Source organism: Vitis riparia, chromosome 13 (genome assembly GCF_004353265.1).
Source record: "Vitis riparia cultivar Riparia Gloire de Montpellier isolate 1030 chromosome 13, EGFV_Vit.rip_1.0, whole genome shotgun sequence".
Lineage (NCBI taxonomy): Eukaryota > Viridiplantae > Streptophyta > Magnoliopsida > Vitales > Vitaceae > Vitis > Vitis riparia.
This window is the reverse complement of record NC_048443.1, coordinates 3,862,309-3,880,037: the sequence shown is the minus strand read 5'-3', so window position 1 is coordinate 3,880,037 and position 17,729 is coordinate 3,862,309.

Sequence of the window (17,729 nt, the reverse complement as noted above, 5' to 3'; positions counted from 1 at the left end):
CGTGTTTGCTGTCTTGTCGTTTGTTTGCTAGAATAAATTTCTTCTCAGAGAATATATGATTAGCAGATAAAACATTCACCTGATTCGTAAGATTAAACTGCCATCACCCTCCTAATGGATTAGACTTCATGCTTGGCCTATCACTCAACTTTTTCCCAAGGACTATGAAGTTGATCTATTAGTTTTTCTGTTCGGGTTTTAGTTTTCCTACTGTATGCAAACACATTTGTCGATCCATTGATGGTTTCACAAAAATAATTAGGTTCCCCCATGATTTTCAGTCAAAAGTAAGATTCTCAGTAGTGCTATTTCTAAGTGATTGCTTGATTCTAAGTTACCAGATTCCTTGTAAGTTCCAAAGCAACTACAGTACCCATCCATTTCATACTCAAATAATCAGAATTCTTATCATATACAGAAAAGATGGCATACTTTGTTACTGGGTTATGAACTGAGAGAATTGCTGGAGCTTGTGGGTGAGAGGCTATCATCAATAGAATGAGAATTTGGTTACTAGTTTATGGATCTTTTCATCTCCTGACTGAGTGGTGACTCTTCTTGGTTAGTCTGAAAATATACTTCAAATTCAAAGCTTCCATTTCTGGATGCTCATGAAGCTGGTTGCTTGGTTTGCATTCTTTGTATATGGTGAAAATCCCTTTGTTTTCAATAAAGGGATGATTTAAACGTTCTTTAGTGTGCATTTGTTTACTGGATCCACCCCAAAGCTGGCATTTATCCCAAATCGGGATTGATTATGATTAAAGTGTTTTTGTTAGCGGTGCTTTTATTAAAAACACTTTAAAAGCGATCGCTTAATATTCGGATATAAAAAAAAAAAAAATTGATTTGATAGTATTTTTTAAGAGAATCATCTATTGTATAATATTTAATAAATTTCAATAGTGATTTTAAAAACTTGTTTTTAAAACATAATAATTTTTTAAAAATGTTTAAAAAAATTATTATCTTGAATGAAAGTTATGACTATTTTTTTATTATAAAAATGAAAATAGACATACATTCCAATCAATGCCTAATTAATTAAAAATTTGTTTGATAGTGTTTTTAGCTGAAGTATTTTTACTGAACGTGTTTTCTTTTATAGTGCTTATGTGAAAAATACTTTTATTAGAATATGAAAAAATGATTTTAATAATGTTTTAGGTCATGTGACGTAAGTGTAAAAATACTTTTAATATTGAGAAATTACCAAAAAGACATAATTTAATTATAATAAATTATTATAATAAATCAAAAAATTTTATTAAAAAATTATATATATATATATATATATATATAAACATTTGTGTTTAAAAAATATATAAATATTTATAATGTTAAAAAAATTAAAATAATTATTTTTATTATTACAAGAAAATTTTGAAAAATATTTTTTTTAAAAATAAATTAATAAATAAACATTGTCATGATATAATAAATTTTCAAAATAAAACAAATTATTTGATTATATAGTAGATTAATAATAATAATTTTTTATCAAAGAACGATCATCTACACTGATTCAAAAATCTTCTTAAATAAAGCCTATTTCTTTTTTCTTTTTCTTTTTTTATTTTTTTATTTTACCGATGAATAAAAAACAAACTCAACCTTTCAATTTGGAGGGGGGAAAATGCAATTCGCAAGAAGGAAGTACAAAAAAGGAGACCCATTTGTGGTCTATGTAAAAAACAAAAAGGAAAAGTTCAAGAACTAATCATCTTTCATTGTGGATTTATCGTATCATAAAAGAGGGAGATCTATCCAAACATCAATGTATATGTATATTTGGATTGAATAAATATTCACTAATTTGAGTATAACTACCAAAAGTATTTGGATATTGATGGTGGATAACATTAAATATCTAGAATGTTATTTAATGTTCAATCTCCTTTTTAACTTGCATGTCAACAACTTAATAAATGAGATTTACATAAATAAATCATCACAAACTATCGATTCAATCCAAAAATCGAAGTGTTTGTTTGGATATGTTTCTTTGAATAAATAAGTGTTTGATAAAATTTTAAAAATACTTTTAAAAATCTAAAAAATTACTTGTATTATTAGAAAATCATTTGTAATGTTTTTTGAAAAAATACTTTATCGATAATTCTCCTAAAATTACTTTTAGAGAAAACATTTTCACCATAAATAATTCAAATAGAAACATTATCAAACAGACTCTAAAATTCTTTGCATATCTTTATCAAGAGTCTTTCAAATGAGGATTGGTGAGCTTGGTGGAACTATTCTTTTTGTTCAATTCTTTTTCTTTCTCAGTTGTAAGTTATGCTGATAAGTATGAGAGTTCAATCCTGCTTATTTGGATTTATCAGTCTCCCATGTCATACCAAAAATATTTCCTCAGTTGTAAGTGTTTGTTTGGCTACGTTTCCTTGAATAAATAAGTGTTTGATAAAATTTAAAAAACATTTTTAAAAATTTTAAAAATTGCTTGTATTATTAGAAAATTATTTATAATGTTTTTTGAATAAATACTTTATCGATGATTCTCCTAAAATCATTTTTAGATAAAACACTTTCACCACTAATAATTCAAATGAAAACATTACCAAACGGACTCTAAAATTCTTTGCATACCTTTGTCGGGAGTCTCTCAAATGATGATTGATGAGCTTGGTGGAACTATTCTTTTTGTTCAATTCTTTTTCTTCCTCATTGTAAGTTAGGCTGATAAGCATGGGAGTTCAATCCTGCTTATCTAGATTTATCAGTCTCCCATGTCATACCAAAAATATTTAGACTATGATTATTTCTTTTGTTCATATTCCTCTGTGATTTCCTCAAAGTTTTCAGTGACAAAATGAAACAAGCAGCCCATTTCCATAAAGTTAATGAAAAATATATTCAAGTTTATCAAAGATTTTGGTTGGTTTAGAATTGCTGATAGTTAAAAAAAATATTGATTTTTTAATCAATTATTTAGGAATTAGTGCTTAAGTTTGCTTTTGTCAAAACCGCGTTCATCCACAACCGCAGCCACCATCGAAACCACTAAACGCGTTCAAGCGCCACCTCATTCACCACTGAAACCAGAAAAACAGCTTCCCCCACCGCCACAGTCACCACTGAAACCAGAAACACCACCAGAGTCATGGCTTCGTCAACCTCTCCCTCCAATCCAACAACCAGTGAAGATGCTCCCACTGATGGGACCTCCCAGAGTCCTAATTCAGACCTTGGTGATGGCCCCAAATTGAGGTATTCCCCAACTGAATTGGCACGTCTGAGGGAGCAATGGAAGTATAGCCTCATCGCCAAGGTCCTTGGAAAAAAGCTCCAGCTGCAATACTATCGTGATCATCTTCTTCGCCTTTGGTCCGCTGAGGGAAGTCTGAAAATCATTGAACTTGGGTGTGAGTTTTTCGTGCTAAAATTTTCGGAATTTCTGGATTATGAGAAGGTACGTAAAGGGGTTCCATGGTTGATCCATGGGTACTATATTGCTATTCGTCCCTGGTCTGAGAATTTCAAGCCTTCAGAGGCCACCATCACCCACACATGGGTCTGGGCTCGCCTCCCAGAACTCCCAATAGAATATTACGACAAGGAGGTGCTGTTTGAAATCGGAGCAGCTATTGGCAGACCAATCAAGATTGATCCCATCACTGAAAGACAGGAAAAAGGTAGATTTGCGAGAATATGCATTGAAGTAGATCTAAGGCGCCCGCTTATTGCCCATGTAGATCTTGCTGGGCTCCAGCAGAAGATTGAATACGAGGGTCATGTTGGGCAACTGCAGCAGCTTCCTTCACCACAATCTTCACAGGCTCCAAGTCACAGAGCCAACAGTGGATCAAGGTCAGGTTTAAGGGCCAAGGGCCTTGAACAAGTAAATCCTCTTTTTCCAGCAACAGTACTCAAAGAACCAAGAGGGAAATCTGCAATTACTTCTGTGAGTATAACCTCTCCTTCTATTGAGATGAATTTAGAATCCAACAAGTTGTTGGGGAAAAAACGGCATCTCCAACCTGGCGAAGGTACATCCTCATATGTCAGAGCTGAGGATGTGCCACTTGCTGTGGGGAAGTTGCCAAGCCCCATGGAGACTCCTACCGGTCATTTGCCTCCATCTTTAGAGCCTAAGATGTCATCTAAATTGTCTGCTAAGTCGGCCAAATTGCCACAAGATTCCTTGCAGCAACCACAGAATCACCAGGCTTATCCCCTGCCTCCTTCCCCAACAGAATCCTGTTCCAATATTGCATCTTCACCTGTCACCAACAATCCAAGACCAACAAAAGGCCTAGTGGTTTCTCCACCGCAGAAAGCCTCTTGCTTCCCCACTTCCTCCACCTCCAAAGCTTCACTCAATTTGGACCATATTGTAACTTCATCTGTCACCAACAATCCAAGACCAACACAAGGCCTTGTGGTTTCTCCACCGCAGAAAGCCTCTTGCTTCCCCACTTCTTCCACCTCCAAAGCTTCACCCAATTTGAACTGTATTGTAGCTTCACCTGTCAGCAACACTCAAAGACCAACACAAGGCCTAGTGGTTTTTCCAGAGCAGAAAGCCTCTTGCTTCCCCACTTCCTCCACCTCCAAAGCTTCACCCAATTTGGACCATATTGTAACTTCATCTGTCACCAATAATCCAAGACCAACACAAGGCCTTGTGGCTTCTCCACTACAGAAAGCCTCTTGCTTCCCCACTTCTTTCCCTACCGCCATTAATGCATCAAAACAGACTGCCTCTCCTCAACCTTCTCCTATGCTCAACTTCAATTTCCATTCCCTGGAAATAAAAGACTTTTCAGAACCAGAAGATGCAGAAAGGAAAAGAGGAGAAGAAATGGAGCTGAGCTCTGAGAACCATCCAAACGACTTCAGCATTCAAAGAACTCCACGGGTCTTCAGAACTGAACCAAACACTCCCAACTTTGGAATCAGGGTGAATTTCTCAAGAACTGCACATCAGCACAAGATAAGATTCATCCAGCCAGAAACCAGTAGCACTATGCATCACACTTGGGCGACCATCCCTGCATCTTATCTAAAGAAAGTCCTAGTTTGGAACCATGCTGAAGCAGGCAACCTCAATTTCGTGCCAGCAATGAAGGAGCTAATCCAAATGCACAAACCCTCCATCATACTTCTTCTTGAGCCAAGGATTTCCGGTGCTGATGCAAATCAGGTCATCAAGGACATTGGCTTCTCTGGGTCACACCTCTTGGTCCCTGATGGTTTGGCTCATGGAATTTGGATTCTGTGGAAAGAAGAGGATGTCCATGTTGAAGTTTCTTCATCTACATCAGCTCAGGTTCACATAGCAGTTGAAGAAATCCCCAAGGCCCAGAACTGGATGCTCTATGGAGATACATGTGCTCAACCTTGGGGGGCAGCAGGCTATTTTTACAATCCAAATGAGCCGCTTTACTCATCATCCCCGGAAAGCGAATTCTCCCTTTCTGAGAACGAGGTACAACACAGAATCCCCGCCCCATTACTAGATTTTCTATTTCAGAGACAAAAGATGGGTGCAACCATGTAGTCTCTGCTCCCCCAGAGTGATAGCTCTAAAAATAGCCCTATCATGGATGTGAGGTCAAATACCATACCTCACTAGACATCAAGGTGTATTTGGTACGCGGGAATGACATTCCCATTTTCTATTCCAGGTTTCAAACATGGTCTGATTGGTTTTGAGGTTAGATGGTGAAAGCCCGTCGAAAAGCATACTTGTGCTTTGAGAGAGAAGTTTGATGTTAAGGACGTCCCTCTATTTTTGATTTAGAGGGGAAAGTGTTGTATGTGAACTGTTTTCACGTAGTGCAGATTGCTTTGATTTTGTGGTTTCCCTTCACAGAAGGGTTTCCACGTGAAATCTTGGTGTGGTGCCTTGTTTGTTTGTTTTCCCGCAAAAGTAAAATTCTCCTAGGATGATGATATGGAAATGAAATTACTTCATTTCTACACCAGATCAGGTTGAAGCAGCAGTAGAAGTCTTCTCTAAGGCCTGGATGTTTTATGAAGTTGGTTTTACCGGTCACTGCAACATGATGCACTGTGCACATACATCTGCTCAACTTTGAGGCCCAAATTATTTTTATAATCCAGAGGAGCCTCTTTGCCCACCAACCTTGAAAAGGGTACGCCCACTTTCTGGGGATGATGTAGGACTTAGAAATATAGAATCCCATCTCCATCCATAGATTTTCTATGTTTTGGGGAGCCAGGACGGGGGCAACAGTGTTTTCCATCTCATGATAAATCAAAGAAATATCGGTGGATATTTTGACAAAAATATTGATCGAATAGAAATGGTTCAAAATTGCTTAGAAAACTTAAAAAAAAAAAAGATAAAATAAGGAAGAATACATATATTAAAATTATTTTATAAGTGTAATTGATGTAAGTATGATTAAAGATATTATTTATCAAATTTTTATAAAAAAAAAAATTGCTTAAATTCCTTTAATATATTTATATTTATTTATTTTAAAAATCTAAAAATACTTTTATTAAAACATGTTTTATTACATTTTAAATAAAAAAATTATAATTGATTTATATGAAATATTTTATTTAAAATTTGATTTCTAAAGTTTTATTACAAATATATGGGGATAATTTTTTCTATTAATATTAATTTATTTAAATAATTAAAAATTATATTAATAGTTTTTCTTAGCAAATTAATTTTAATTTACATATAAAATATTATAACTTCATTATTATTATTATTATTATTATTATTATTTTCATATTTTAGCAAAATTTGACTAAGTTTATATTTTTAATTTTTTAAAATAAAAACATTCAAAATTATAGATGATTTTTTATACTATTTATATTTTTAATATTCAATTATCATATAAATGATGGTTTTATTACTTTTAGTAATCAATTAAATAAAATTTAAAATAAAATATGTGTAATTAATTGATTTATTAAAACACAGATTGAAATCAAGAAAACTCATCCAGTGGGTATAAAATCATTCTTTAATAGAGTATTGGTAGTTTGATTCATGTACCTTAACTTATAACTTCTTTGGAAAAATGTAACCATCCCTATCAACTAAACCTCCATTCATTGATACCCTTTGAGATCCAAAAAAATGGATAAGTTCCTTTCGAGGCAGAATTTGTAACTTGCTATCCTCTAATCTAGTAGATATTATCTTCATTAAAAAGATGATTCATTCGTATAGATACAAGAGTCCAACTACATTGCATTATTAGAATCTATGTTGTGATGAGAGGTTGGTCTCCTTGCTTTTTTTATGGTACAATTCTCGTCCGATTAAGCCTATATATATACATATATATAAAATGATTATGCATATTTAACAATAATATTTTTTGTTTTATAAAATTTGAATAATTTAATCATTCATATGATTAAAAAAGAAAGCAAACACTTGCCAAATTATAGATGGTAGAATGACTTCCAATTTTCTTTTTTTTCTTTTTTTTTTTTTAAATTATCGAACACTAAGATTTTGTATATTATTTTTTTTCTCACTTTTTATTGTATGATGTATAATATCTTATTGAGTATAATTATTTTTTATTTCTATTAATTACAATATGCAAACGATCATAGACGGTCAAAATTATAATGAGAAATGGACTCTTTTCTTTCCATTTTTTAACCCTTGATACAAGATTTTAATATCAACGGTTCTTCCAAGTGAGAGGTTAAACTCTTTGTCCAATCTAAAATAGATATAGGTTTTGTATGGTTTTGGGAAAGTTTTAATAAAAAAAAAATGTTAAAGAAAAATAATATTTTCATATTTGGTTATGGTATGAAAAAAAAATCAAATATAATTTAAAATTTATATATTTTCAAATTATTTGATCTTTATATATCATAGTTAAAATAAGCAAAATGAGGTTTAAAATATAATATAAAAATAATTCATTAACTATAAATTTATTTATTTATTTATTTTTTCATTTTTTCTTTTCCTTCAATTTTTCTTCACTATTTTCTTTCTTTAATATTTTCTCTCAAATTTATTGGAAACCAAATATAACCCTAAGGTATCTTGCCGATGAAATCCCCTCCCAATGTAAGTACCTTTGAAATGGTTTTGAAGATCTTTGTTTAATATGCAATGTTGAAGGCCCATTGAGATGAGATTAAGATAAGCAACCATTTCAAATTTCTGACAAGCCCAAAAATTCTTCGAGTCCCAAAAGTCTTCAAATCCAAAGTTCCAAACCAATGACATGTTCTCTCTAGCATAATGGGTAAATTCTACGTTCTTTCCTTGGATAATTAAAAAAAAATGATGTGCCTATCATACAAGCTCACATTTCATTAGGGAAGAAAGCTTTTGTGACATCAGCCAGGAATATTTAAAATCAAGATAGCTATATATATATGTATTAATTGGTTTCTCCACTCTCTTGCCAGCAATCCACCATGGAAAAACACAACACCACCCCCATCCGCCACCATGCATGGAAGCTTCATCCACCATAACTGCCATACCAGTCAACCTCTTTCACCACAAGCCTTCATCACTCTCCTAGAATTATCTCCTTTTAAGATAGCTCATCCTATTTCTCTCTCACCTCTCACATTGTTGCATTCTCCTCTCCAACTTTTGACAATCAACTGATGTAAACAACCCTCTCAAATTTCTAAGTTCACAGACCTAAAATTCTATCATTCCAAACTCAACAAACTCCCAAACATCCCCAAAACAACCGCTACTTCCATTAAATTTGAATTATAGAGGGTGGGGGTGGGGGTGTTATGTAGACTATGACTATTCTCTCGTCCATAATCCGTAAATTCTTTGTTGTTTCCTCATGACTTAATTGACAAAATGCAACAACCAACTCATTGGCATGAAATTAATGAATAGACCTTGTTAATCAATTAATTAATTCTTATCATTCAAAAGGTGTATTAATTGATTCTTATATTAAATTAGAAAGGAAGTTGTCACGTCAGCCATAAATATTTAAGATTATAGATGGTTCTCTATGCTTTCTTGCTAGCAAACCCCCATGGAAAAACACAAGAACACCTCCATAGGCGACCATGGAAGCTCCATCCCCTACAACAACCATAACAGGGAAGCTCCTTCCCCACAGCCCTTCACCACCCAACCTTCATCTGCAGTCTCTATTCCCAAGCCAACCAGTGAAAAAACTGCCATTCATGGGACCTCCCTCATGCGTAATTCAGACCCCTCGGGTCCTAATGGTGACGATGGTACTGATTCCACTGTCCCAAACATCAAGATTCCCTCAACCGAATTGGCTTCTCTAAGGGCACCATGGGAGCACTGCCTTATTGCCAAAGTCCTTGGCAAAAGGGTCCGGTTGCAATACTACTACGATCGTCTTCTTAGCCTTTGGTCTCCTGAGGGAACACTAGAAATTTTTGAACTTGGGTCTGATTTTTTCTTGCTAAACTTTTCACTTCCTATGGATTGTGAAAAAGTATACTTGAAGGGGGTCCCTGGTTGATCCATCAACACTATATCACCCTTCCTCAATGGACTCCTGACTTCAAGCCTCAGAGGCCACCACCACCCATTTAAAGGTTTTGGTTGACCTCCTGGAACTCCCCATCGAATACTACGATAAGGAAACACTGTTAAGGATCGGAGCAGCTATTGGTAGACCTGTCAAGATCCACCCCATCACTGAAAGACGTGAAAGGGTTAGATTTGCCCGGTTGTGCGTTGAAATAGATCTAAAGCGTCCATTTCTTTCCTAGATAAAGATTGGCCAACTCCAGCAGCAAATCCAATACAAGGGTCATGTTGGGCACCTGCAGCAGGACCTTTCACCTCAGAACCCTTGTCCCCAGTGCCAACTCCATGCCCAAACCAAAAGAAAGTCAGGACCATATCAGAAAGGCTCCCTTGGAAATGAACTAGCACCATCTGGTTCAGGTTTTATAGTCTTTGAACAAGAGACTCCTCTTGATCCATCAGCTGAATCCAAGGCTACAAAATTAGAATCTCCAGCCACTACATCTGCCAGTATAACCTTCCCAGATCATATTGGGATGAATTCAAGCTTCCCAGATCATATTGGGATGAATTCAAGCTTCCCAGATCATATTGGGATTAATTCAAGCTTCCCAGATCATATTGGGAAGAATTCAAGGTCCCCAGATCATATTGGGAAGAATTCCAGACCCAATAAGTCAATAGGGAGAAAGCAACATCTCCAGCCCGGAGAAGGCACATCCTCGTCTGCAATGAATATAAAAACGTCATTTACCCCAGCCGAGGAAACCCTTTCTGGTTGCTCGAGGACACCTTCAGAACCACGACAACGGCAGGCGTCTCCCCCATCTCTTTCCCCGACCCCGACAACTATCAACAAGAATCCAGCACCAAGACAAGACCTTGTTTTTTCTTCACCTCAACAAGGCCCTTTCGTTGCCTCTTCACAAAAACCAAACAATGATTTAGCAGTAAACACATCATTCAATTGGAACTTACACCAAGGCCCAAAACAGGCTGCTGCTCCTCCCAACTTCAGTCTATATTCTCAGGCGATGCAACACGCAACAGAACTGCAAGATATAAAAAGCAGCCCAGACCGCAAAATGGAGCTGGGCACTAGTGAAGACAGTCGAATGGTCTTCAGCATTAAACGCACTCCAGTGGTCTTCAACATTGAACCAACTATTTCAAACATTCAAATCAGGGTGAACAATATCCCATAGTTTTCCAGTATAAGCATCATTCCTACTGTGACCAATCACATGACTGCCCATCAAAACTTGAAGACCAACCCCGCATCTCATACAAAGAAGTTTCTGAGTTGGGATTGTGGAGGAGCAGGCGACCTCAAGTTCATGCAAGCAATGAAAGGTCTCATCCAACTGCACAAGCCCTCCATCGTAGTACTTATCGACACAAAAGCTTGTGGTGCTGATGCATATGGTATTATCAAGGAAATTAGCTTCTCTGCAGACCCTGCCGGCTTGACTTATGGAATTTGGGTTTTGTGGCAAGAAGAAGATGTGGATGTTGAAGTTACTTCATCTGCACCATATCAGATCAATGCATCGGTTCAAGTCTTCCCTGAAGCTTGCAACAATCCCCTCAATGGGATGCCCTATGGAGTACATGACAATTTTGAGCCATTTTCTCAACCTTCCAGCCCAAGTATCTTTTATACTTCAGAGGAATTTATTCACGCACTAACCTCAGAATGGGTTCTTCTGGGTAAGGAGGGTGAGGCAGAACATATTTTGTTTCAGACTTAAGAGCACAGGGTTTTGTGCAAGCATCCGTCCCCATATTCTTAAGCCACTGTCTCTTTATTGAAGAGATGCTTCATGCTTGTATTTTGGAAGAGATGTTTCTCATGAAAGACAAATTCCTCTATTTTTTTTTATTTAGAGGGGAAGCTGTTGTATTTCTAACATTTCCACATAGTGGAGATTTCTTTGAGCTCCTAGTTTCCCTTCACACTGAAGGGTTTTTCCCGTGAAATTAATCTTGGTCTAGTACTCTTGTTTGTTTGTTTGTATGCAAAATTAAAATTCTCCTGGGAAAAAATATGATTGGCAGAATAGAGAAATGACCAAATTGAGCAAAGATATTTTATTTACTCTTTTGAGGTTAAGCTATCATCCCCTTCAAGTAGATCTTAACTTACCGGTGGTATTTTATTTTATTTTTTCTCTCTATCTTTTTTCTTATATTTGATTTAAAATTTCCTGAAAACCAAATATAACTTAAGTTATGTTTGGTTTTAAGAAAATTTAAGAAAAGATATGAGAAAAATAAAATAGGTAAAAAGTAAAAAGAAAAAAACAAGTAAAAATAAAATTATATTTAAAATTAAAAAATTAATTTTATATATTATTTCAAATTCATTTTACCAATTCTAACTTTTTGATATAAAGATTAAATGTTTTTGTTAGAAATTAAATTTAGATTCTCAAGCATTCACAATTCTCACCTAGAGCAAGAAAAAGATCAACCTAGTACTTAGTACATGTGTCTTTTAACTTCTACTTATCCTGAAAAGAATTATGTACAATCTAAACCCATTTTTGTTTTGTTGCACCTTCACCAGTAACCACCCCTACCTTTTTGTTTTAAGTCAATCTTTTGAAAATCAAATGGTATATATGTTAGGTGTGGAGCGGATTTCCGTTTCAATTCATGAAGTCAAACCCTATGACAAAAAGTTACCAATAAATATTCTAGCTTACGAAGAAAAAAATTATGAGATGAAGATGAATTGGTAAAGGCTACAAAATGAATAAAAAAATGAGAAAAAATGAGGAACATCCAATGGAGTAAGAGACTTGTGATTCAGGGTGTAAGTATAAGAAGCGAAGAAATATAAAATGTTTCAAAAACTTAATAATTGTATTTGATTTTTTATGTAATATTTTTTTGGTGATGGAATAATAATATAGTGTAATATTCTCTCTCATCCATATATAATGGCATGATTAACCGAATCACATTGAAACATCATGTACCTTTATGTAGATTGTTTTTATCTTTATGTTCTTAAATTAATATGTTTATATTAAACCTTCCACTAGTGTAACAAATTGGTATTAAAGCTTAAATTGAAGATGAAGAACTAAGGCAAATAGAGTATATAATATGATGACAAAAAAATTTTAAATTAAAATTGGAGTCAATTGTTCTCTCATTGGGATTTGATACAAAAAGTGTATGTACATTGGAGGGTCAATGAAATTTGATCATAATGAAAATTATTGAAAGATATCTCAAATTCTTAATTAGTATACATTTTTTTATATAAAAAAATATTATATAAAATATTTTCTAAGTTGATTTGTTATTGTAATCTCGGATTTTATTATAGAATAAGGAAAATTATTATATTTGTAATATTTTATAGAGGTATGGTTGATAGATTAAAACTTTGTATAAAAGCTTTTGTTAACAAGAAAATATAACCAAACACATACAAATCATTTCTTTTGGGTGAGTTTTTCACTTGCTTCAAAGATAAAAGAAAAAGGAAAAATTGAGACTATAAGTTGTGAAGATAAAATAATCACTATATAGTTCCTTCATGTCAAACTTATCTTAACTAATAGGTTACTTGATATTTAATTTTTATTTTTGACTCATTTAAAAGATGAATATCACTTTTTTTTTTAATACAAATATTAATGGATAATGGAAATTATTTTATTTATGAAAATAAGGTAATGTTTGACTTAATTAAACTATCTTGCAATTCCCTGTATAACAAATTTTGAAGGGGTGCGGATTTTTGATAATTGTACGATGAATTTAAAATTAATTTTTTAAAATACAGTTGTAGACCCTTGTTGGGGTGAGGACCCGGGGAGAGTTGATGTTTCCTTTTTTTCATTTTTCATTTGCATTCTTTTTGAAGTGTGGGGGACCCCCCTCTCTAGGCATGGATCCCGGCTGCATGGGACGTGTAGCAGCAGGGGGATGATGGTTGGCCATGCTTGCTGATGGGTGAATAGCAGGGCAAGTAGTGGCTTGCCAAGGAAGGAAAAAAACTGAGATTTAGGAAGGAGAAAGAAGGAAGAAAGGAGAAAACGAGGGGGGAGCAGGGAGGATGATGGATCTTTCTGTTGAGACTTCTAGTTTTTTTTAGATTGGCATGGTTGGACCTGATCGCTTGTGAGTATTGCTCTGTTTTGGCTCCCTTTCATATTTTCTTATTCTTTTGTTGCAAATGGTCATATTCATGTTTGGGCTCAGGGTGGTGATTGATGGTCATATATTAGTTTATTTTCCGTTTGTTCTACTGGTTTTTCAATCTGTTGATAATTCATGAAGTGAGGTTACAGTTATTAAATCCTCATACCTCTCATCCTTGCCCTGTTCCTTACCAATTTCTTTCTTCATACCTCTCATGCCACCAACTTTCTACTCATGCACGCAGGAATTGCCCAACCACCCTTACCCTTCATTTCCCTCCCGTTTTCTCACTTCTCGAACACCCTCGGATGCATTCTTCACGCCCGTCATGCTTGCTTCTCTCCCATTCTACTCCACCATCCGCACCTCCATCTGCAACTCTGGCATCCACTCCGGCGGTGTCTCCAGAAGCATTGGACCCAATCATTTGAATCACATTCGTTAATCACCCAACCTCCTCGCTGCGACGTCGCTTTAGTCCTCAATGCTCTGTCGGTGTTGTGTGTGTCGGGTGCCGGCGTCGTACATGGAGCCAGCGCTCCGACACCGTTTCGAAAGTCGCCAACGTCACCATATCTGGCATCGATTCCACCGGCCAAGGCTCCAGAGTCGACGTCTCTAGCCAAGTCTCCAAAACCGGCGTCTCCAGGCAAGTCTCCAGCATCACCATCTGCGACTAGTCCCGCCTAATCACCATCAGAATTGCCATCTTCTTTGCCGCCCACCTCCTCTCCCGTGACGTCTCCGAGTGCCACTCCGACTTTGAGTCCGACTGTGTAAGCGTTTTCCCCGGTTCCGTCTCCCGAATCCACCACTCTACCTAGAGCTCATTGCCATCGTCACCTACTTCGGCCATGCAGGTACTTGCACCGGCCGCCATGGCGGCAACATCTTCTGGATGCCGTCGGACTGCCACCATGGATCCTCTCTCCATCTTGTCGCTGGTGGTGGAAGCTTCCTCTGAGGATGATACACAGGTGAAGAGGCAAGTTGTAAAGGAGATGAAGTTTTGGGCTTGCCCATGATGGCATTGGACTTGGGCATGAGTTGGGGCACTAAGCCCAAGCTGTGATGGTGATGGAGTCTTGGGCTTGCCCATGGTGGCGGGTATGGGCTTAAGTTGGAGCCCAGGCCCATTTGCATTGATGAACAGCCTTATGCCAATTCCCCTTATTAAGGTGGCCCATGTCCACATCAAGTTAGCCCATTAGGCTGCCCAAATTCTAAATAATTTTTTAAAACCTTTAATATCCATAATTAATTGATTTATTCATCCCCTTTTATTTTTTTATCTTATTTTATTTTTACCAGTTTAGTTAACTCAACTTAAAGGCAATTAAAAGACAAATTATTAAGGTTGAATATCCTTTTCAAAAATTTAAAATAATCCGTATCTTATCTTCCCTTCTTTAGTTATGTCTAATCACCATATATGAAAATTTTTGTATAAATTAACTTATGTTGGTCTCGATGAATTTACCACATTCTAAACATTACATTCTATTTTCAAAACTTAGGTCCTTAAGTAATTTTTCAAAAATCCTATGTTTTAATTTAATTTTTCAATCCTAAAAATTCTACAATTCGTTTAAAATCTTATTTTCATCAATTGGAATTATTATCCCATATTTATCTATTTATTTAAAGTCTAATCCTTAAAAAATCCCATGTTTTGGTTTAATTTTTTCAATCCTAAAAATTCTACAACTCGTTTAAATCTTATTTTCATTAATTAGAACTATTATCTCATATTTATTTAAAGTCTAATCCTTCAAAAATCCCATGTTTTAATTTAATTTTTCGATCCTAAAAATTCTAATAATTCGTTTAAATCTTGTTTTCATCAATCAAAATTATTATCCCATATTTATTTATTCATTTAAAGTTTAATCCTTCAAAAATCCGATGTCCTAATTTAATTTTCAATCCTAAAAATTCCACTATTCTTTTTTATTCGTTTAAATGTTATTTTCGTTAATTAATATTATTATCCTATATTAGTTTATTTATTTAAAATCCAATCATTCAAAAATCCAATGCCCTAATTTCATTTTTCAAGTCCTAAAAATTCCACTATTCGTCTAAATGCCATTTTCGTTAATTAGAATTATTATCTCATATTTATTTATTCATTCAAAGTCTAATCCTTCAAAAATCCAATGCCCTAACTTAATTTTTCAATTCTAAAAATTCCACTATTCGTTTAAATGTTATTTTCGTCAATTAGAAACTCCATACTTGTTTATCTCTTTTAAAAATCTCAATCATTGAACTTAATTTTCAACCCTAAAAATTCCACTATCCTTTTTTATTCGTTTAAATGTTATTTTCGTTAATTAATATTATTACCCTATATTAATTTATTTATTTAAAATCCAATCCTTCAAAAAAAAATCCAATGTCATAATTTAATTTTAAATCCTAAAAATTTCATTATTCGTCTAAATGTTATTTTCGTTAATCAAAATTATTGTCCCATATTTATTTATTTAAAATCTAATCTTTCAAAAATCCAATGTCCTAATTTAATTTTCAATCCTAAAAATTCCATCTTTTGCAATTATTTACCTAATCTTTATTATTTCACCATCGTTATTATTCCATTCATTTACTTATCCGCTCATTTAAAATCTCGAACTCTCAAATCATTTTTAAAATTCCAATCTCGTTCGAATTTAATTTCTAAAATTCTCATTCTCATGTTTAATCTCTAAAAAGTCTGATCTTCAACTAAACTCTAAAACTCCAATTTTCCAATAATCTTCGAGATTCCAATTTTTCAAATAAATTTCAAAAATCCAATTTTTCCTCAAATAGTTTTCATTCCGCTATGGTTTTCAAATGATCTTATATTCCTCTTGATTTTAATAAGCATGAATGAATTTTTCATAATTCTGGAATAATGGAATCTATGACGTTAATTCATGCAAAATAAACAGGTTGTGGTGGGGGCCCAACATAAGTGATTTTATAATTGATTGATTGATTGATTTGATTATCACACTTGATTGATTCATTCTGCTGTATGACACGCATGAAATTATTCTTTTAATTGTATACTAACCCTCTTTCTTGATAGCGCATTGATCGATTGGTGTCAAGGTATGCCCCGTTCTCATTTCGGTCGATTCTTTATTGAGTGTTTTGATTCCTTCACGTGCATGATCACCCCTGAGTATTCATTGATTTCCACATCAATTGCCACAATAGCTTCATTTTATTAGTAGAGACCCGACTTTAGGGGCTTAGAGGAGTGTTACGGTCCTAACCGTACCTTCTCGATAAGTAACCTAACCCCCGAGCCCGATCCGGTATTTCACAGACCACCTTTTCCAAAATAAGGAGTCACACTTAGGGTTTTCTTTCTTATTTTGTTTATCCTTTTAAAAATAAAACAAAAGTAAGTGGCGACTCCAAGTCATTTTTCTTAATCGATAAAATCATTTTTCAAAATCAAAATCGAACTCGCCATCGAGTGGGAAACGCATGAGCCAAAATGCAGGGTCCACAACAGTATAATGAAAACTATTTTCAAATCTACGATACTTTTTGTCACTGTTAAAAGTGTCTCTTGAAAAGACACTTTACATCATTTTTATATAAATGATACACGTTCAAAAAAATTGAATTTACATTGAAGATGTCTCTTGAAAAGACACATTTCACAATTTTTATATCAATAACACATGTTAAAAAAATTTAAATTTACATTAAAAGTGTCTCTTCAAGAGACACCTTTTATAATTTTACAAAATCGAATTTATATTAAAAATATTTTTTAAATATACATTTTTCACAGTTTTCATATCAGTTTTATTATAAAAAAAATTGAATTTACACTAAAGATGTCTTCTTAAAAGACACTTTTTACAATTTCACAAAATTAAATTTATATTAAAGGTGTCTCTTGAAGAGACACCTTCAACAAAAATCAAGAGACACCTTCAACAATTTTTGTATCAATCATCCATTGAAATAATTGAATTTATACTAAAAGTGTATTTTCAAAAAACACATTCCACAATTCTATAAAATTAAATTTTTATTGAACGATTTTCCTTCAAGAGACACTTTTAATATAAATTTAATT